This window comes from Pseudophryne corroboree, chromosome 10, assembly GCF_028390025.1.
Source record: "Pseudophryne corroboree isolate aPseCor3 chromosome 10, aPseCor3.hap2, whole genome shotgun sequence".
Classification (NCBI taxonomy): Eukaryota; Metazoa; Chordata; class Amphibia; order Anura; family Myobatrachidae; genus Pseudophryne; species Pseudophryne corroboree.
In genome coordinates, this window is record NC_086453.1 from 145278309 (window position 1) to 145300300 (window position 21992).

The following is a 21992-nucleotide window of genomic DNA, read 5'->3' on the forward strand; positions in this document are numbered from 1 at the left end:
AGTAAGCAAGCTGATAAGGGTCCTGTACCAAAACTAGATGTCCCCTCTAGAGTCACACAGAGATACACGTGTTAAGACAACCTGGGATAACGGATTCGGGGGAGCCACCTGTCTAGGCAAACCTTTGTACCAGTGGTGAATTTGGAAATAATGCAATCATTCTCCACTGGGGAGATTATATCGAGACTGGAGTTGAGAAAACGATAGCATAACATTACCATCCATAAGATCCCCCAAGACAGTCAAACCACAAACAAACCAGGTAGAGAGATTTAAATTAGGGATTAATTTAGCTATGCCTCGTAGTGAGATAGTAGAATATGGAAATTGATGTCCAGGCAGGCGGGTCAAAAATTGATCCCAGATTTGTAAAGATGTTCTAGTGGTGGGGAGGAGGGACAATAAGCGGGGACTAGAGTTTGGGTGTATCTTAAAAAGGTCTTCTAAGGGAAGTTCCAAACTCCCAGTACGTTCAAGAGATACCCATCCCACTACAGGCGCCTCACTCAACCAGTATTTAAACTGGGCCAGCACACATGCCTCCTGGTAAAGGACCAGGTCGGGCATATCTAGCCCTCCCTTTCTACGAGGAAGAATCATTTTGGACCGAGCCAATCGGGGTGGCTGTGCCTTCCAGACATAGCGTAGCATTATAGCACAACATCTATCAAGGTACGTTTTAGGGAAAAGAAAAGGTATGGTTCGGTATAAGTACATGAGTTTAGGTAAGAGAGTCATTTTGAAGGCTGCTAGGCGGCCAATCCACGAAATATCATAAGATAGCCAGGACTTAGTCAGGTCCAAAAAACTTTTAATGAGTGGAGGTAAGTTAACATCAAAAACAGAGGCCATAGAAGGAGGAATTTGGATCCCCAAATACTGAATTGAAGCCGAACGCCAGTTATATGGATAGTGTGATTGAAGGGTGGACACTATGGGAGCTGGGATATTAATGGGGAGAGCATCTGTCTTTGTTGTATTAATTTTATAAAAGGAAGCTTCACTATACTGTCCCAAGATAGCATGCAAACAAGGAAGGGAGGATAGCGGGTCCGTGACAAACAGAAGGACGTCGTCTGCAAAGAGGCACAACTTGTGAGTAGTAGTGCCAATAGTCACCCCCGGGAAGCCCCCAGACATCCTGATCTTCTCAGCAAGGGGTTCTATGCCCAACTTAAATATTAAGGGTGATAAAGGGCAACCCTGTCGGGTTCCATTCGTAATAGGAAATGTATCGGAGAGGAAACCGTTACTAAATACCCATGCAGAGGGGGAGCTATATAGAGATAAAACCGAAGAAAGAATATGGCCACTAAAACCAAACTTGTCTAGTACCGAGGACATATATTGCCAGTTCAGTCTATCAAACGCCTTCTCCGCATCTAAAGAGAGCAGGAGAAGGCCAGTGTTAGAGGGAACGATATCAATCAAGTAAAAAACCCTACGGGTATTGTCAGATGCCTGTCTACCAGGCACAAACCCAACTTGGTCGTAGACAATGAGAGATGGCAGAAAGACATTTAAACGGAAAGCGACAAAGTTTGGCAAAAATGTTAATATCGGCGTTCAATAGTACAATGGGCCTATAATTTTGACAATGCGCTGGGTTTTTACCTGGCTTGGGTATAGTGATAATCTGAGCCTCCAGCATTTCTGTAGGGAAAGCACCAAGAGAGGAGACTGAATTATACAAGGAGGTCAGGGTGGGCGATAGTTGATCACAGAGAGAAACATAAAATTAATTTATGAAGCCATCTGGACCGGGGGCTTTATTATGCGGGAGTGATTTCATTACTTGAATTACCTCGGAGGGGGTCCACGGGGCATTTAGTGTCTCGAGCTGTTCCGCAGAAAGGGAGGGGAGTTTGACGTCGGCCAGGAAGGATTGTATAGAATCAGGAGTGGGTTGAAAAGTAAGGGGATCAGAAGAAAGGTTGTACAGCTTGGTATGGGAATTGATTCGCTATGTCATGTGGATTGGACACTTTACCACCCTGAGGAGAAATCAGATGTCTAATCCTATTACGAGCCTGGAGAGCACGGAGCTTGCGAGCTAGCATTTTCCCCGGTCTATTACCAGTCAGGTAAAATTTCTGTCTCAACCTATTTAAAGCAAACTGGGTCCGTCTCATAAGGAGTTTCTGAAGTTGGCCTCGGATATCCTTTAATTCCCTGCGTAGGGCCCTATAGGGGTGGAGCTTATTCCTATCTTCAACCTCCTTAAGTTTAGATTCCAAGTCTTGTTGTTGTTGGATAGCTTGTCGTTTGAGTCTAGCACCGGTTTGGATCGCAGTGCCTCGTACAACTGCCTTAAGGGCACACCAGAAAGTCGAGACAGAAGTATCTGAGGGGGAATTAGTTTCCATATAGAGGGAGATGCAATCATCAATCGCTTTTTTAGATATAGGGTCCGACAGCAGGTGGGCAGATAGGCGCCACGGCCGAGGGGGGTAAATTGGTGGCAAATATTCCAAGACCATAGGAGAGGAGGATGATCGGACCAGGAAATAGGCAGAACATCCACCTGTGCTGAGTGCTGCAAAGTCCACTTATCGCAAAGAATAAGATCTATGCGAGAGTAGGAATTGTGCACTGGAGAGAAATACGTATAATCTCTCGAAGTTGGGTTCTGAACTCTCCACAAGTCATACAGGTCATATTCTGCCAGCAAATTACGGAAGGCAAGTGACGGGCCAGCCGAAGCCGCAGACATCTGGGAAGAAGACCGAGTAGATCTATCTAATTTAGGATCAAGCACTAAATTATAGTCGCCCAACATAAGCAGGGCACCCTGACGAACCCTCGCAATAGTCGAGCAAACTTTTCTAAGGAAGGGGACTTGGTTAGAATTGGGAGCGTAGAGAGATACAATTGTAACCATCTTATCCTCCAATTTTACAACTAGAATGAGGAAACGTCCATTCTTGTCAACTATCTGGGATAGCAGTTCAAACGAAACAGAGCTCCGAAAAAGAACAGCGACTCCATTGCGCTTGAAGGGGCCATTTGCAAAAAAGCCAACTGGGTATCTCCGGTCTCTCAGAGCCGGGGGACCTGCTGACGAAAAATGCGTTTCCTGCAAGGCAACTATGTCAGCTCTGTGTTTATGAAAAGTGGTCAAGGCTAGCCTGCGTTTATTGGGGGAGTTCAACCCTTTAACATTCAATGAATATATTCCTACCATTTAAAATATAGAAAAAGCAAAAATAGCTGACATCCCAAATTTGGGGGTGGGGGGTGGGGGGAGACAAACTAGGGAAAAAAGAGGAAAGGACAGGCAGGAAAAACCAAAAGGGCCCATTATATCGGGACCGCATTGCTACTGCAGGGGAAAGGTATGCAGTAGAAAAAGTATGGGGAGGTGGCGGTAGTATCACCACCCGGGGTACAAAAGGCACATGTATACATGGAGCAATAACGTATAGCCAAACTACAAGTACCAATAAGGGTACCAACAAGCACATCAACAAATAATGTAAGTGACTAGTGAGATACCCTCATGTGTACAGTAAGAAGAAAAAGAAAGATAAAAGAGATAGAATCAGAGGAAAATGCAGGTACACATAGTAATATAAACAGCAAATGAAGGAACCAAAAGCATACACATATATAACATATAAACTCATGTATCCGGTATGCATTACAAGGGGGACGGAGTCCCCAACCAAACATGAAGATCAACCAGGAACTACATTGATTGGAACATTGAATACTCAGTCAGGTCGCAGACCACTCACGGGTAAGTGGCAGGCGAGGTTTCAATGTAGAGGACACTTTGACCGAAACATCCCAGTCATTAAGCAGCTTAACCCCAGCGTCCAGAGTGGCAACTACGTAGGAGGAATTCTCATGGGAAATCACCAATTTCACTGGGAAGCCCCATCTGTATCTAATGTCATGAGAACGTAGTGCCTCCATGATAGGAGCCAGAGCTCTACGTTTAGAGATGGTCAGTGCCGAGAAGTCAGGAAATATTTGTATGCCTCCAATGTATCCGAATCAGACGCAGATCTGGCAGCTTGCATTATCCGATCCTTGGTCGTGAAGAAGTGAACACGGAGGAGGGTATCCCGAGTGTAGGAGGCGGAAACCGACCGTGGTTTCGGAAGCCGGTGAATGCGATCGATAAGAAGGTCTCTGTCATCCGCCCCAGGTAGCAGTTTGCGGAAGAGGGACATCGCATAGTCCAGAAGTTCCAAATTGGCCACAGAGTCTGGGATACCTTGGATTTTAATATTATTTCTCCGCCAGTTTGTCTTTATACGTCTCTATCTCAGCTTGTTGTCGGTCATGGGCCGAAATAAGGTCATTATGATAGGACACCAGTTCCTCCATTTTACGTTCAAGGTTGTCTGTGCAATTACCTAAAGCAGTTAGCTCCACTTTAACTTCACAGATAGCCAGAGAGAGGTCTTGAGTGAGCTCAGATTTAAAAGCCGCAAGGACTTGACACAGAGTCTTGACAGTGAGAGGATCCGTAGAATTAGAGTCCACCCCAGGGACCGATAAGGAATGGCCAGAACTCTCCTTAGGACCATCAGGTTGGCTCGATGGGATGGAGCTCCCGGCAGGAGACGAGGAGATACGAGCCCCTTTTTGATTAGAGAAAGCCACCGGGGGCGGGAGTGCGTCCTTAATTTTTTTAGGGGGCATCGTTAGAGGGCTGCAGTAGGAGTAGACGAGTGAAACTGGAAGGCCAATGCGTCACAGGCCCTGGAGGCAGAGTAGTATGCTGGTTCCAAACAGAAACTACTATGTATGCATGAGGACCCCGGGTGGAGGCGTAGAGAGGACAGAGCACATCACATCCCTATTCAAACATTATTACATGCAGAGAGATCTTTGCAGGATCGGGGAGAAATGACAAATATGAGAGAGGCACAACAAATCCCAGCAAGGGTGTACTCACAGATCTAGTACAGGGGATTCCAGCAGGAATCGGCATCACTACTACATAATGGAATATACACCCCAAGGGAGATGTAGTAGAAAAAGCTGGAGGAGAGCCCCAGGCAGATATCACTGGTCCCGGTTTAGCTCAGGGTTCAGTTTCAGCCACAGAAGGAGACAGAGCTGCAGAGATGCACAGACTGAAGAATCCAAAATGGGCGCTGGCTGTGAATGTCTCCTTCCCAGCTGGAGACAGAGGTGGATCCCAGGCACACAGGAGTAAAAGCACAAGGGCCCATGGGTCCTCGGCCTCTGGGAGCCCCCAGAGACCCCCCAGGAGCCTGCAGGGAGAGGTAGGAGCCGTCCGGCAGAGCCACGTCCCGTTTTCCCGGGTCCCGGAAGTCGCAGACATCTGGGAAGAAGACCGAGGAGATCTATCTAATTTAGGATCAAGCACTAAATTATAGTCGCCCAACATAAGCAGGGCACACTGACGAACCCTCGCAATAGTCGAGCAAACTTTTCTAAGGAAGGGTAATTGGTTAGAATTGGGAGCGTAGAGAGATACAATCATAACCATCTTATCCTCCAATTTTACAACTAGAATGAGGAAACGTCCATTCTTGTCAGCTATCTGGGACAGCAGTTCAAACGAAACAGAGCTCCGAAAAAGAACAGCCACTCCATTGCGCTTGAAGGGGCCATTTGCAAAAAAGCCAACTGGGTATCTCCGGTCTCTCAGAGCCGGGGGACCTGCTGACGAAAAATGCGTTTCCTGCAAGGCAACTATGTCAGCTCTGTGTTTATGAAAAGTGGTCAAGGCTAGCCTGCGTTTATTGGGGGAGTTCAACCCTTTAACATTCAATGAATATATGCTGATAAAGCCTAATATTTATCTTACTTAAATCCCTCTAAAAGGTCAAAGAACACAGTACGCTATTGGCGTATGGAATACCGTAAGAGTACGCACGTTGCGTATCAAACGCTTTAGCCGTGGCCGAGACGCATGAGCGGCACGTTCGCACGCGGCTAAGAACGTACAGGCAAGCACGCTATAGGCTGCCGACTAACGTAATGGTATGCTATCAGCGTAGCGGACGCTTGAGACCACGAGGAGATCACCAGCGCCGCTGACGCTCACAGAGTTAAACCTTAACAACTATACCTTGAGCAATGTATCTATACAGTAAACCTTTGTGCAGTGATAAGGTGTAAATGCAACACAGTGTAACCTTATTAGCTTAAAAGCTGTATGAGCGTATGTGACGCTCTGAGAACCCCTTGGTAATACAATAATCAACCAAATACCGGTCTAAGGTTCTAACGCCTTTAGTGAGAGAATGAGAACGTTCACTTTGCAAAAGAATACACTTTACAAATTATACACTACCAAGATAACATAGAATACCTAACCAAGTTACTACACATAAAATACAATAAAAACACAATTACTTTTAAAAGGGGAAGGAGAGAGAGAAAGAGAGAGAGAGAGAGAGAGAGAGAGAGTGGCTTACAATAACAATAAAGGCAATATGGTTGCAGAGAAACTTACACATGTGAGAAACAATCGCTGCGCAGTTAGTCAATGCTGAGAATCTTTGTGGAGAGAATACTTGAGCTTACCCATACTGGCTGTCCCTATATACACAACACCCAGCAACAACACAATGGTCCCTACAATACCGCATGGGACTGAAGCTAGACTCCATTTTGGGAAAAACTCCCATGATTCCAAAGACTGCAACACATGGTTCAAAGGGGGAGGAGAAAACACCCAGCAGCAGCCATCTTCTACAAACCAACTAATTATATTCCACATTCCAATCCAACTAATTATATTCCACATTCCAATCCAACTTCCTAGAACCATCTTATTCAATTTCACATTCCAAACAAACTCAGCTGATCACAATGTAACCACACATATCATCCTGCCATTGCTACAAAACCCATATTCACAAGTAACTGCATGGCGGTATTCATGATTGACAAGATATATTATAACAAACCAGCACAATCTATTTTAAATCACCATAGGCAAACAAATACCACAAATGCTATGCTACAGGTTGTCTAATGTCCCAGCTACCATCACAGATTCCCAAACAAGTTACAATATCCTAATTAAACCAGCACCATTGACCTTAAAGCCATCTGTCTATATTTCCTTATCTAGCCATGTGAATTCAATACTTAGCCTTTCGCTTGGAGGTCAGTCCTGGGGATGAACCAGCCATGCTGCTGGGTGCTAGCTTAGTTCTGAGTGAGTGTCTGTGCCCTGTGATTTCCAGTGGATATAATCATACCTGCATTCCAGCTGTGGGGGTGTGTCAACCACAGGAAGTGTGCGTCTTTCACAGCATGTGGGCTAGCTGTATCAGTGACCTTGGTTATGCAAAACGTTGGGTGATGACTAACACATTCCTGTCTTGTGGAAAGCTATTGTTTGGCGAATACAAAACAAACCCTGTCTCTTGAGCTTTGTTCGGTATTCTCAATGTCCACTTTCAGTTGAGACAATGACATCTCAGCAATCATTCTTCTGGAGAGAATCCTAAACCCAGGTGTTGGCCCTCTATTGAATCTCAAAGCTCAGTGTAATTAAAGGCTATTGTACTCCGTCTGCGGTAAAGATACTGATTCGGAATACAATTAATCTTCAATTACTATTCCTGTGCTTAACTATGCATAAGAACATGTGAAGCCCTCCCAACATGCAAACTATTGTTTGGGGAATCTCTAAGGTCAAAGAGCCATCTCAAATATACCATACTTTGCTGAACTCAGGGGAATATTAACTTATAAAATACATTATTTTGATTAAATATGCAGCGTGCACACACGCATGAAGTGCATATATGGCAACGTGCAGCGTGATATTTTTCTGACTTTGACAGTCCACCCTTTGGCAGTCACCAATAACTGCCACTTTCTAAAACATTTCAAAAAGAGAAAAATATATGTCATGTGTAAATACATTTCTATGGTCGGGTAGGGGAGGAGAGAAGAAGGTGAGAAAAGGGTATGACCTAGTGAGATAGCAGAAGCATGTGTGTATGAATTCATGTTTGTGGGGTCATGTATCATCGTGCCGTACGTGTTTTAAATCAAGCTTCGAGGTATTGCGAAGTATACATTTGAATTCCTTCTTATCCCGTATTAAGGGTCTGTGGATGGGCTGTCAAACTTTACCGAGCTCTTTTCGGCTTTTGGTTGCAACAAAATGGGGAAGCACATTTTAGTTGATGATACATGAATGGGGGGGATATGTGAGTGCTGATATCTGTGCCTGTATTCCCTATCAACTATGTGTGTTATTACCTGAAGGTTGTAGAGATGAAGATAAGAAACAATTATGGTAAATGCAGTGATATTCTATGTGAGGTTAATAAACATTTGTTGATTGGAGTCTTGTCTGATGTCTTGTCTTGATGTACATGTTGACTGTAGTCTCTTTGTGCTTTTGCCAATAAACATAAGCAAAGCTTTATCAATGTCCATAGACTTACAAAAAGTGTTGGGCTAGCGTAAAATTAAAGTCACTAGGGATATGGGGGGTCTATGGCATAGTCCATCTGTTGTCTGCGTACAAGGTTGTCAAGTTCTTCTTTAGTCCATCTGTTGCCTGCATACAAGTTCGTCAAATTCCTCTTCCAAGCGGGTCTTTTTACCTTGGAGAAAAACAAAGGAGAACCGGGTGAAAGAAACGGACCGTGGAATCACATTTTCATCACAACAGTGTCTCTATCGTTGGGTCATAAATCAAATCCATTGGGATTACAATGTCCTCACTCCTTAGACTCATCACCTCAGTACTTCGTTTACACTTCGTTAAAGCCTGAACGCATCTAAATATCAAGCCAATCGATATGACGACACCCAAGATACACAGAAGAAATTTCCCTACATCCATTATAACTCCTTGAGCCAATTCTCCTAAACCAGAGAACCAATTTCGCGGGTTCAACCATGACACCCAACCGGTCAGCTCATTACCCACAGCAGCAAGGGTGAGATTGTGTCTCCTGCGGAATTCCCACTTTAATTGGAGAATATCGTCCATCTTTTGGTCTATGACCTCGACCGGGTCCTCGGTACTATTTGTAATATAAGTGCAGCATTTTACGCCGTACTGCGTTGCCAGTGTGACACAATATCCACCTGTCACTGCCGTGAGATAATTAAGAACCATCCTATGCTGAACCAGTTTTGTTTTATAAGCTTGGAGCTCTCTTCCGGTATATCTAAAAGTGTCATCATACATTTCAGTGATATTGTCTAATAAATTTGCAAGCGTAGATATATATTTATAGTTCAACACTCCTCTGGCGGTGCGAGTGATGTCTAACGCGAGTAGAACCTGAATCCCGGTGGATTCATGGATCAAGTCAGAGGCCGGATGCTCTGCCCTTACTGTCAGTTGCCTTATAACTACGTGCTCGTAATGAGTGTGAGTATAAGGAGCTTGGGCACCACGGTGAATATCTTTCATTCTGGTATGCGATACAGTCATTACCTCAGGCAGTACTTTTCCAATATAACACAGTCCTTCTGAGTTTGGGGCAAGCCGCTCATACGCCTTTCTCCCGCATATGAAATATGCATCATCGGGGAGAACATATGGGACTGAATATGTCATTACCATGTTACACATTTTCCATGTGAACTCTCCTAACCCTAATTCTCCCATCTGTTTAGTACACCTATCAGTTTGTACGATCTGTGCACTGTATCCTGGTGATACTTCTCCAACTCTCATGGTCCTACTTCTTAGGGTATACCTATATCGGAAAGATTTTCCACTACCGGCTATGTGGCGTATAGGTTCTGTATCTGTAGGCATTCTATCGGCTCTATATGAAAAGGTCATGGTTTTGTTATTCCATGACACTTCCCAATTTCCCGGCTTTCGGGGATTGGAAATGTTAAAACATACTAGGGATCTATCCACATGATATTGGTGGAGCTTCAAACTAGGAGGACTAGAGATATTAAACCTCTTGTCCACCGGCCTTCCACCACTTAGCTCAAGTGCCTCCCCTACCGTTAAAGGGAATGGTACTAGTCCTGGCTTGCTGTGGCCTTGAGGTACTTGAGAGCATATCCAACAATCTGTCTGATTTAACACTTTACCCACTAAGGAGTGATAGTCACTCAATGGGTGCCGGTCCATGTTAATGTTAAAACTGGACTGACATTTCTTGATGCACCCATCCTCAACTATCACTGTCACAGAGTCTACAGATACAGTTCTTTTTTTTTCCAGCTAACAATCCTTCACAATGTTTACAAATAACATGGCTGCTAGATCGTTTCCGGTACTCGCCTTTGCTTGGTGATTGTGTTGCTATTGGAAATTTACACCTCCGTCTCAGTCATCTGAAACCTATTCTGGATCCTTTCTCGACCTCACTGGTACTCTCACCGAAACAGACTGCTCTGGTCAACATCAGGGTCAACATGAAAACACGGATCACAGTCTCTTGAGGCGAGTCCATCTTACAGGAGGAGAAAAGGAGAAATTTGTAATGGGGGTACAGGAAAACAGTTTGAGGGGGAGAGAAACTTGTTACGATAATTAGTTCTCTAGTCTTGTTGTTCTTCTTGTTCTGCTGTCATCTCAAAGGTGCTGTCTCTCAGTCTTCTAAACATTCTGGTGATACAATATTTCTTCCAAATCAGCGATCTCTCTGTAAGGAGCAAAAATCTTGCATTACCATTTGTCTAACTGATGTGTGACATACCATCTTTAAAACATGAAAACATGAGTGAGAAGAGAGAGAGGAAAAAAAAAAACAAAGAGAGAGAGAGAACAATTCATATACATATTTATTACATAAACCAACAATAAACAACAACAGGAAAAAAAACATTTTTCAAACATTTTTTTTTTCAGGAGAGAAAAAAAAAAACATTGTCAGATCTTCCGTTCACCATCAGGCTGTCACATCTACATGTCCAATGGTATCCTTGCGCAGTCCCTCCCACCAGCACCTCCATACTCCACCCTTTGTATCTGGCCAGGATACATTGATGCGGGTAGGTCATGCTGGGGTTTGGTAGACTTCTGCAAAGACCAAGTAGCTATGCAATGTTTGAGTCCTGCTGATGACCCTCAGAGATGGGGAAAAAGAAAACATTTCACAGATACATTACAAATTTTACCCGGTCATTCCTGTGTCCTCAAGGAATGACCTCCCAACTTGTTAACAATGACCTCAGGCTTACCATCAGTCCTAGTGATCACCTTTCCTGACTACATATCATGAGTGTGGGCCAAAATTCTTCCTATCTGATCCCTGGTTACAATTTGGTGTGTCATAACTTTTGCTCGTTTTCATGTCTAGGGGGTTTATATGAATTTGGTCTACTTCTTGATCTACAATCTCTTGCAAAATGACCTTCCTTCTGGCAATTATAACACCTTTTCACCTTTGACTTACCCACAGGGATCTGGGGCTTCTTTGTTTCCCTGTGCTTGATGATGTTTTGCTCATGCCCAACAGCGGAGTTCCTTAATGCAGTTACTGGGTTATTTCTCCAGTTAGGTAGAGAGGCTTGTATACTCGTTCTTAATACTTCCTTTAAACCATTTATTAACACCTAAACTGCTACTTTCCTGTAGTGTACATTTGTTTTAATATATTGTGTTCACCCTGACAGGATTTTGTTCCATTATGCTATTTTGTGTTAACTCTTTGGTGTAAGATGCATTTGTCTGTGAGTAACATACAATACCGTACTTACCTGTTGACACGACCTCACCTGACCCTCCGTTAGGGGGTTCTGCTATTGCCTTTACCAACTTGGCCGTGTCCCTCTGGGTGTCTCGTATGATGACTGCTGGGTAAAGTGTTGACATCGTGTTGGTTTCACCTTCTCGCTGGTAATCCTGAGGGGAGTTTAACATGGGGTGCGACTTGCACAGGTTAACATTTGTAATTTTTACACTTTCATTTTTATAAACATTATTACATTTGTTACTTTCATTCTTAATACAGTTACTAAGTGCATTTTTATCGTACACCATCGCCATTCTCTGCAACCATACTCCTCTCCATTGCCATGTCTCTCTTCCCAAGATGAGAGTTTGATATGTAAGTTAAATTTCTTTGTATTTCACTTTCCTGTTGCCACAATTTTAAATAGTCATAATGTTTGATCCGTCTCTTTGCTGATTTAATGAGACATATCCTTCTCCTTAGATTTTGTAACACATCTGGGCTAAAGCTGCCTACCCGGGGAAACTTTTCCCCATCATGCACAGTCATTCTTTCCCATTCATCACATAAAACCTCCGTGTGTGAACCGTATTTTTCACACATCACATACCTAGCCGACCCGATTGGCCGGTTTACTGAATCAACCCGAACCGAGGTTGATCGTCCCCTACCCGAACAACTGGCCCCCATACTTGCAGGTGTTGCTTTCACTACCTCTGACCTTCTAATCAGGGTCTTCAGCGAACCCTTACAAAACCAAGATGTCCGGTGTAGGCCGACGGTGGCAGTTTACCGAGTACTCCACTCACTCGCCCACGCCGACCAATACGCCCACACACTGCCTTAGCGCTGGCGTACTCGACCTAGGGCTCCTGCGACCTGAACCGCTATTTACTGGAACATGCGAGTGTGATCCGCAGAGCACTTAACCCTTTCCAGTAACTATTGGTTGCTGGATAGTTCCTGAGTGACCAGCGAACCTCCCTTAAAATAAAAAAAAATTACACAAATCACGTTAGAGTGTACAAATAGCGTTTATGACCCCTTTCGTACGCAAATGGTACTGGTCAGGTTACTAACTAATGCACACAATTACGTGCGGTACAATCGTTCTGCACATAAGCAACTAATCTTATGTGCGGAGCGACCAGTGGAATCGAAAATTTCGGCTGCGAATTCCTTCAGCCAGAGCTTTAATGGCCTATATGGGTTCCGCACCAACCCTTCTTGGTATAGCGGACTTCTTAGTCTGCTGTACCTGGACCTCCTGGTCTGTTCCGGACCTCCTGGTCTGTGCTACAGTAGACCTCCTGGTCTGCTATACTCTAATGCTCAAATTTATGTTTAACAAGGGATGCCTCCCAAGCCACCATGCACGTCACTTACATGTATGTACCTCACGAGAACTCGACTTCTTGTGGTTCAACCCAAAAATTGTAAAAACTTATATATACAAACACTCACCACATGTACACTTTAATTTTTATTTCTGCGCAGAAATTCCTTTCATTCAGTAACAGTCTAGACCAGATGAGCCGCAAATTGGAGAAGGATCTATTAGCTTAAAACTTTGGACACTAAAATTGACTTGCGCTATTTATCGCGTTACTTCCTTTTCACCTATTTAAAATAATACTATCGTGTGATTTGTATTATGTGGGCGTACCCAGACGCTCCGTTGCGTTGGCCCTCGCGTCGCGTACGCTCTGTCCTTGTGAGGACACGTGTACACAGATCAAGTACGTTCACAGTAACACACTACACGTTTATCAATGTGAATGATCTTTAACTGTAATCATTCACTATACACCACCCAAATCTCCCTTGTATTCTTAGGCGAGACTGTGTGCGTGCTTTTTACAATTATACCCTTAAATATTACTTTTTATCTTTTTAACTACCAATAGCAACAAATCTTTCTTAGCACGTTATCAATGCAAATGGCAAACAGGAAGGTGAGATGTGAAAATTACACAAATGAACATGCAATTCTAAATTAATCTAATAACATACATTGATGTAAGCACACGCATATAGATATTACATATAAGTACCAATCACTATTACTTATGATTGACTATGATATAGATTAAATAAATGCATTAAAAAAAACTCATTAAATGATGATTTCTTTTTGACAATGGATGGCTGATTATTTCCTGATTCAACTAAAAATCAGCCGCTTAGGAAAAAAAAAATTTTTTTACCTTCCCAAAATGGCCGCTGCTCCTCCCCCTTCCACCTCCATGAGGGTCACACAAAATGGTGGACAGACCATGCGGCCTCTCCTGCCATAAAGAAAATCACCATGCAAGCTCCCAAAGTAACTTAGGCCTTTGTTTAAAAAAAAAACACTATATCAAGGCTATGCAGCAACTTTTAAATGTACTTTTAAACCTACTTAAACAGATAAACAATCTAATCTTAATCAAACACGATATGATCCATTTGAACCTTGTTTTGCAACTATAAAAATACATTTTAGCATCTTAAATATTATGAGAAACGCCTTGTCCCTTAAAATTTCCTATCAGCGTCTTACTGATACCACAATACATTAACGTGGATGTTTTTTTTTTTTTTCTCTCAGCATTTTGCGATGCGTCCATCATTAGCCAGTCAATTACAGCCGCGTTTGTAATGTACAGTGCATCATTAAGAACGTGATATCCCGTGAGAGCCCCCAATTGATAAAGCCTAATATTTATCTTACTTAAATCCCTCTAAAAGGTCAAAGAACACAGTACGCTATTGGCGTATGGAATACCGTAAGAGTACGCACGTTGCGTATCAAACGCTTTAGCCGTGGTCGAGACGCACGAGCGGCACGTTCGCACACGGCTAAGAACGTACAGGCAAGCACGCTATAGGCTGCCGACTAACGTAATGGTACGCTATCAGCGTAGCGGACGCTTGAGACCACGAGGAGATCACCAGCGGCGCTGACGCTCACAGAGTTAAACCTTAACAACTATACCTTGAGCAATGTATCTATACAGTAAACCTTTGTGCAGTGATAAGGTGTAAATGTAACACAGTGTAACCTTATTAGCTTAAAAGCTGTATGAGCGTATGTGACGCTCTGAGAACCCCTTGGTAATACAATAATCAACCAAATACCGGTCTAAGGTTCTAACGCCTTTAGTGAGAGAATGAGAACGTTCACTTTGCAAAAGAATACACTTGACAAATTATACACTACCAAGATAACATAGAATACCTAACCAAGTTACTACACATAAAATACAATAAAAACACAATTACTTTTAAAAGGGGAAGGAGAGAGAGAGAGAGAGAGAGAGAGAGAGAGAGAGAGTGGCTTACAATAACAGTAAAGGCAATATGGTTGCAGAGAAACTTACACATGTGAGAAACAATCGCTGCGCAGTTAGTCTATGCTGAGAATCTTTGTGGAGAGAATACTTGAGCTTACCCATACTGGCTGTCCCTATATACACAACACCCAGCAACAACACAATGGTCCCTACAATACCGCATGGGACTGAAGCTAGACTCCATTTTGGGAAAAACTCCCATGATTCCAAAGACTGCAACACATGGTTCAAAGGGGGAGGAGAAAACACCCAGCAGCAGCCATCTTCTACAAACCAACTAATTATATTCCACATTCCAATCCAACTAATTATATTCCACATTCCAATCCAACTTCCTAGAACCATCTTATTCAATTTCACATTCCAAACAAACTCAGCTGATCACAATGTAACCACACATATCATCCTGCCATTGCTACAAAACCCATATTCACAAGTAACTGCATGACGGTATTCATGATTGACAAGATATATTATAACAAACCAGCACAATCTATTTTAAATCACCATAGGCAAACAAATACCACAAATGCTATGCTACAGGTTGTCTAATGTCCCAGCTACCATCACAGATTCCCAAACAAGTTACAATATCCTAATTAAACCAGCACCATTGACCTTAAAGCCATCTGTCTATATTTCCTTATCTAGCCATGTGAATTCAATACTTAGCCTTTCGCTTGGAGGTCAGTCCTGGGGATGAACCAGCCATGCTGCTGGGTGCTAGCTTAGTTCTGAGTGAGTGTCTGTGCCCTGTGATTTCCAGTGGATATAATCATACCTGCATTCCAGCTGTGGGGGTGTGTCAACCACAGGAAGTGTGTGTCTTTCACAGCATGTGGGCTAGCTGTATCAGTGACCTTGGTTATGCAAAACGTTGGGTGATGACTAACACATTCCTGTCTTGTGGAAAGCTATTGTTTGGCGAATACAAAACAAACCCTGTCTCTTGAGCTTTGTTCGGTATTCTCAATGTCCACTTTCAGTTGAGACAATGACATCTCAGCAATCATTCTTCTGGAGAGAATCCTAAACCCAGGTGTTGGCCCTCTATTGAATCTCAAAGCTCAGTGTAATTAAAGGCTATTGTACTCCGTCTGCGGGAAAGATACGGATTTGGAATGCAATTAATCTTCAATTACTATTCCTGTGCTTAACTATGCATAAGAACATGTGAAGCCCTCCCAACATGCAAACTATTGTTTGGGGAATCTCTAAGGTCAAAGAGCCATCTCAAATATACCATACTTTGCTGAACTCAGGGGAATATTAACTTATAAAATACATTATTTTGATTAAATATGCAGCGTGCACACACGCATGAAGTGCATATATGGCAACGTGCAGCGTGATATTTTTCTGACTTTGACAATGCGTACCATTTAAAATATAGAAAAAGCAAAAACAGCTGACATCCCAAATTTGGGGGGGGGGGGGGGGGGGGACAAACTAGGGAAATAAGAGGAAAGGACAGGCAGGAAAAACCAAAAGGGCCCATTATATCGGGACCGCATTGCTACTGCAGGGAAAGGTATGCAGTAGAAAAAGTATGGGGAGGTGGCGGTAGTATCACCACCTGGGGTACAGAAGGCACATGTATATCTGGAGCAATAACGTATAGCCAAACTACAAGTACCAATAAGGGTACCAACAAGCACATCAACAAATAATGTAAGTGACTAGTGAGATACCCTCATGTGTACAGTAAGAAGAAAAAGAAAGATAAAAGAGATAGAATCAGAGGAAAATGCAGGTACACATAGTAATATAAACAGCAAATGAAGGAACCAAAAGCATACACATATATAACATATAAACTCATGTATCCGGTATGCATTATAAGGTGGACGGAGTCCCCAACCAAACATGAAGATCAACCAGGAACTACATTAATTGGAACATCGAATACTCAGTCAGGTCGCAGACCACTCACGGGTAAGTGGCAGGTGAGGTTTCAATGTAGAGGACACTTTGACCGAAACAGCCCAGTCATTAAGCAGCTTAACCCCAGTGTCCAGAGTGGCAACTACGTAGGAGGAATTCTCATGGGAAATCACCAATTTCACTGGGAAGCCCCATCTGTATCTAATGTCATGAGAAAGTAGTGCCTCTGTGATAGGAGCCAGAGCTCTACGTTTAGAGATGGTGTCAAAGTCAGAAAAATATCACGCTGCACGTTGCCATATATGCACCTCATGCGCGTGCCTGCTGCACGTGCACATTCTCTCCCGTGCGTGTGGATATACGCAGCCGCGTGATGGCGCCTCGGCCATGCGCTCGAGCGCGTGGTATGTGCATTTACGGTAGAGTTTGTGTGCGTCTAGCGGGCGACTCAATCATTTAATAATAGAACCAAATAGCTCGTTTTATAGATAATGTTCCCCTTAATGATAACTGTAAGTTTGGTTAATGTGACTTGTTCACGGACTTGGGAATCCCTCTTTGCGTGGTACAAAGGGTCTGATTAAGGTTGAACAGTGGTGTCTGGTACCTAACCGAAGAGTATTTTTATAGCAATAATCCGGTGTTGGTTAGGTAAAGATTAATCGCTCCTGCGTGTAGTTATGGCCATTAGTAGTTTCTGGACATATTCTATATTTGCAGTTCATTATCCATGCGGCGGGAATCCGGAGATTCCCACCCACCTGAGCTGTTTGAAATAGTCACAGCCCACCTGTTCAAACTAACCTATGACCTTTTGATATGATGCGAGGAGACATTCCTGTGTCCAATGAACAATGAGATTGTAGGTCCCTTTGTAGTATACTGTACTCAGTGTATATAAGATCAGCCAGCCTGAACAGCTCCCTCACTCTCCACAAACGGTTTTCATATTGACTAACTCGGGGCTGGTACCAGGCTGCGCTGCGATCGTTCCCAGTGTGTGTAAGTAATTCTCTGTGATTATCTCGCTCTTTGTTTGTATTGGCCACATTCTCTCTCTCTCTCTCTGTTTAGTTTAAGATTGTAACGTCATTGTATATTTCTGTCTAGATATTCTGTTAGAATTATATGTTAGTATGTAGTGTATGACTTGTAACTGTTTTACCCCTTTTCGATATAACTAAAAGCTTGTTAGTAAAGGTGTTGGATCCTTAGCACGGTATTGTGTGTTCATTATATTGCAGAGGGTAATAGGAGCGTCTCTATCGCTCAAACAGCTTTAGTGTAAACAAGGTTAAGCAGCGTTATATAGCTACAGTGTTTCAGTAGTAAGGTTTACAATACAAACTCAATCATAGTGTGTTGCATTAAGGTTTACAATGTAAGCATATTCTGTGTTTAAAGTTTATAAAGGTTACGGTCTGTGTGTATGCTAGCTGTGGGTATTCCGTACACCCAGCACAGCGTGTGTACTTAATTTGCGTACCACGTGTGAGGTCTTCATACGCAAATAGCGTACGGAGTGCGTAGCATGTGCACGTGGTTTAGCAGCCATTATGGCTACACGATATTAGTATATAGCTAATGTTAAAAGGTAGATACTTGACTCTATCAATTGCGGGCTCATCCGTCCTCCACATATCCGCACTAACGAAAACAGACGTTATCTGTCAGCAAGGGCGGGAAGGCAGTAGTGCTGGCTAGATAAGCGTCTGTTTCGCTATGTTGTAGGAGTGCAGGTGGAATCCGGAACCAGAGGTAGGAACATTAAGCTATTGTCTTTGTAAATCTGGTTTTTATTTCTATTTGGTGCCAACTGCACACGCAGATTGGATGGTTTGTCTGTTTAAATAGGTTTAAAAATTATTTTTAATCGCTCTGCATAGCGTGATAGTTTTTAACCAGGCTTAAAAATAACTAAAAGGAGCTGGCATGATGATTTTCTTTATGACAAAAGGAACCGCATGGTCTGTCCACCATTTTGTGTAACCCTCATGGAGGTGGAAGGGGGAGGAGCAGCGGCCATTTTGGGAAGGTAAAAAAAAAAATTCCCCTAAGCGGCTGATTTTCAGTTGACTCAGGAAATAATCAGCCATCCATTGTCAAAAAAGAAATCATCATTTAATGAGTTTTTTTTAATGCATTTATTTAATCTATATCATAGTCAATCATAAGTGGTTCAGATAGAGTTTAATAAAAGTTAATAATAAATTAAATATTTGATTTAAGAAATATACAAATAAAACAAAGTAGTTTTTTTTTTTTTTGTCACTGTCTCCATTCAAGAGCCTAGTTAACTCTGCTTGGTGTAGGATAACCATTGAAGTGCATATTAACCTTTGGGTTTTTTTTTTCTCTCCCAGCAGTGAAAGAAAATCGCCTTTACAGAGTTAGTTAAAAAAAAAAGCACATTCATATGCAAATTAGAAGTACTGAATAAGGTCTCACATAAGTAATAGTGATTAGTACATATATGTAATATCTATATGCGTGTGCTTACATCAATGTATGTTATTAGATTAATTTAGAATTGCATGTTCATTTGTGTAAGTTTCACATCTCACTTTCCTGTTTGCCATTTCATAATTGATAACGTGCTAAGAAAGATTTGTTGCTATTGATAGTTAAAAAGTAAAAATAATACGTAAAGGAAGTAATTTGTAAAACACGCACACGGCTTGCCTAAAATACAAGGAAGTTCTGTGTGGTGTTCAGTAGATTATTACAGTTAAAGGTCATTTACATTGATAAACGTGTTAGTTGTGTTACTGTGGACATACCTGGCTTAAGTACACGTGTCTCTAACAAGGGGCAGAACGAGTCTACGCGACGCAAGGGCCGACGCACGGAGCGTATATTACGCAACGGAGAGTCTGGGTACGCCCACATGATACAAATCACACGATAGTATTGTTTTAAATAGGCGAAAAGGAGGCAACGCGATAAATAGCGCAAGTCAATTTCAGTGTCCAAAATTTTAAGCTAAAAGATCCTTCTCTAGTTGTAACTCCTCGGGATTAGCCTGCGATACTGAATGAAAGGGATTTCTGCGCAGAAACGAAAGTAAAGAGTACATGAGGTGAAAGAGTGTGTATACATATATATAAGTTTCTAATTTTTGGGGTTGAACCAAGGAAATCATCGAGTTCTCGTGAAGGTACATACGTGTAAGTGACTGCATGGTGGCTTGGGAGGCATCCCTTGTTAAACATTAAAAAAAAAAGAGCATTAGAGTATAGCGGACCAGGAGGTCTACTGTAGCACAGACCAGGAGGTCCAGGTACAGCAGACTAAGAAGTCCGCTATAGATAAAAAGTAAAGGAGCACAACACCAGAAAGGGTTGGTGCGGTACCCATCTAGGCCATTAAGCTCAGGCTGAAGGAATTCGCAGGCATAATTTTCGATTCCACTGGTCGCTCCGCACATAAGATTAGTTGCTTATGTGCAGAACGATTGTACCGCACGTAATTGTGTGCATTAGTTAGTAACTTGACCCAGTACCATTTGCGTACGCTAGAGGGGTCATAAACGCTATTTGTACATTCTAACGTGATTTGTGTAATTTTTTTTATTTTAAGGGAAGTTCGCTAGTCACTTGGGAACTATCCAACAACCAATAGTTACTGGAAAGGGTTAAGTGCTCTTCGGATCGCACCCACATGTTCCAGTAAATAGAGGTTCAGGTCGCAGGGGCCCTAGGTCGAATACGCCAGCGCTAGTGCAGTGTGTGGGCGTATTGGTTGACGTGGGCGAGTAAGTGGAGTACTCGGTAAACTGCCACCGCCGGCCTACCCCGGACATCTTGGTTTTTGTAAGGGTTCGCTGAAGACACTGATTTGAAGGTCAGAGGTAGTGAAAGCAACACCTGCAAAGATGGGGGCCAGTTGTTCAGGTAGGGGGCGATCAACCTCGGTTCGGGTTGGTTTAGTAAACCGGCCAATAGGGTCGGCAAGGTCTATAACAGACCAGGAGGTCCGAGATGGATCACACACAAAGGTATTGTGCAATGAATGGGAAAGAATGACTGTGCATGATGGGGAAAAGTTCCCACTGGTAGGCAGTTTTAGTCCCGAGGTGTTACAGAATCTAAGGAGAAGGATATGTCTCATTAAATCTGCAAAGAGACGGATCAAATATTATGATTGTTTACAATTATGGCAACAGGAAGGTGAAATACAAGGAGGATTAGCTTATACAGCTGACTCTCACTTTGGTAAGAAAAATATGGCAGCGAGAGAGAGGGGGAATACAGAGAATGGCACACTGGTGTTTGATAAACATGCACTTAGCAACTGTATTATAGATGATAAGAACAATTGTAATAAATGTAACAAGAATAATTGTAATACTGTTAAATGTACAACTATTAACCCATGCAAGTTGCACCCCATGTTAAACTTCCCTCAGGATTACCAGCAAGAAAGTGAACCTAGCACGATGTCGACATCTTTTCCAGCAGCCATCACACAAGACGTCCAGGTGGACACGACCAATTCGGTAAAGGCAATAATCAAACCCCCTAACGGAGGGTCAGGTGAGGTCGTGTCAACAGGTAAGTACGGTATTGTATGTTACTCACAGACAAATGCATCTTACACCGAAGAGTTAACACAAAATAGCATAATGGAACAAAATCCTGTCAGGGTGAACACAATCCCCAATGAAAGGACTAATAGTCACAAGGTCACTCCCATCAGAGACATTGCTATGCAATGTCCCTGGTCCAGGATGGAATTGATGACAATTATGTCTGAATTCCCTGATCCCAGGAGAAATCTAGCCGCATGTCAGAAGTACATTAGAGAGTTAGGTAATTCTGCAGAACCCACCAACAAAGGTTGGCGGGCAGTGCTGAGGGCATGTCTGCCCTCCAATGTTGACTCTGCAAAATTTATTACTGATTGTGAATTAGACACCGAAGTACCTTGTACGGAGGAACACAATCAGGAGAATATCAAGCAGATCAATCAACAGTTAGCAGTATATTTCCCATCCGATGTGGAATGGGAAGAAATCTTCTCCATAAGACAAAGAGAGGGGGAAATCACTTCTAATTACTTTCATCGGGCACTGCAGGAAATGGCTAGATACACTGGTATAGAAGATATTAAAACAAATGTACACTACAGGAAAGTAGCAGTTTATGTGTTAATAAATGGT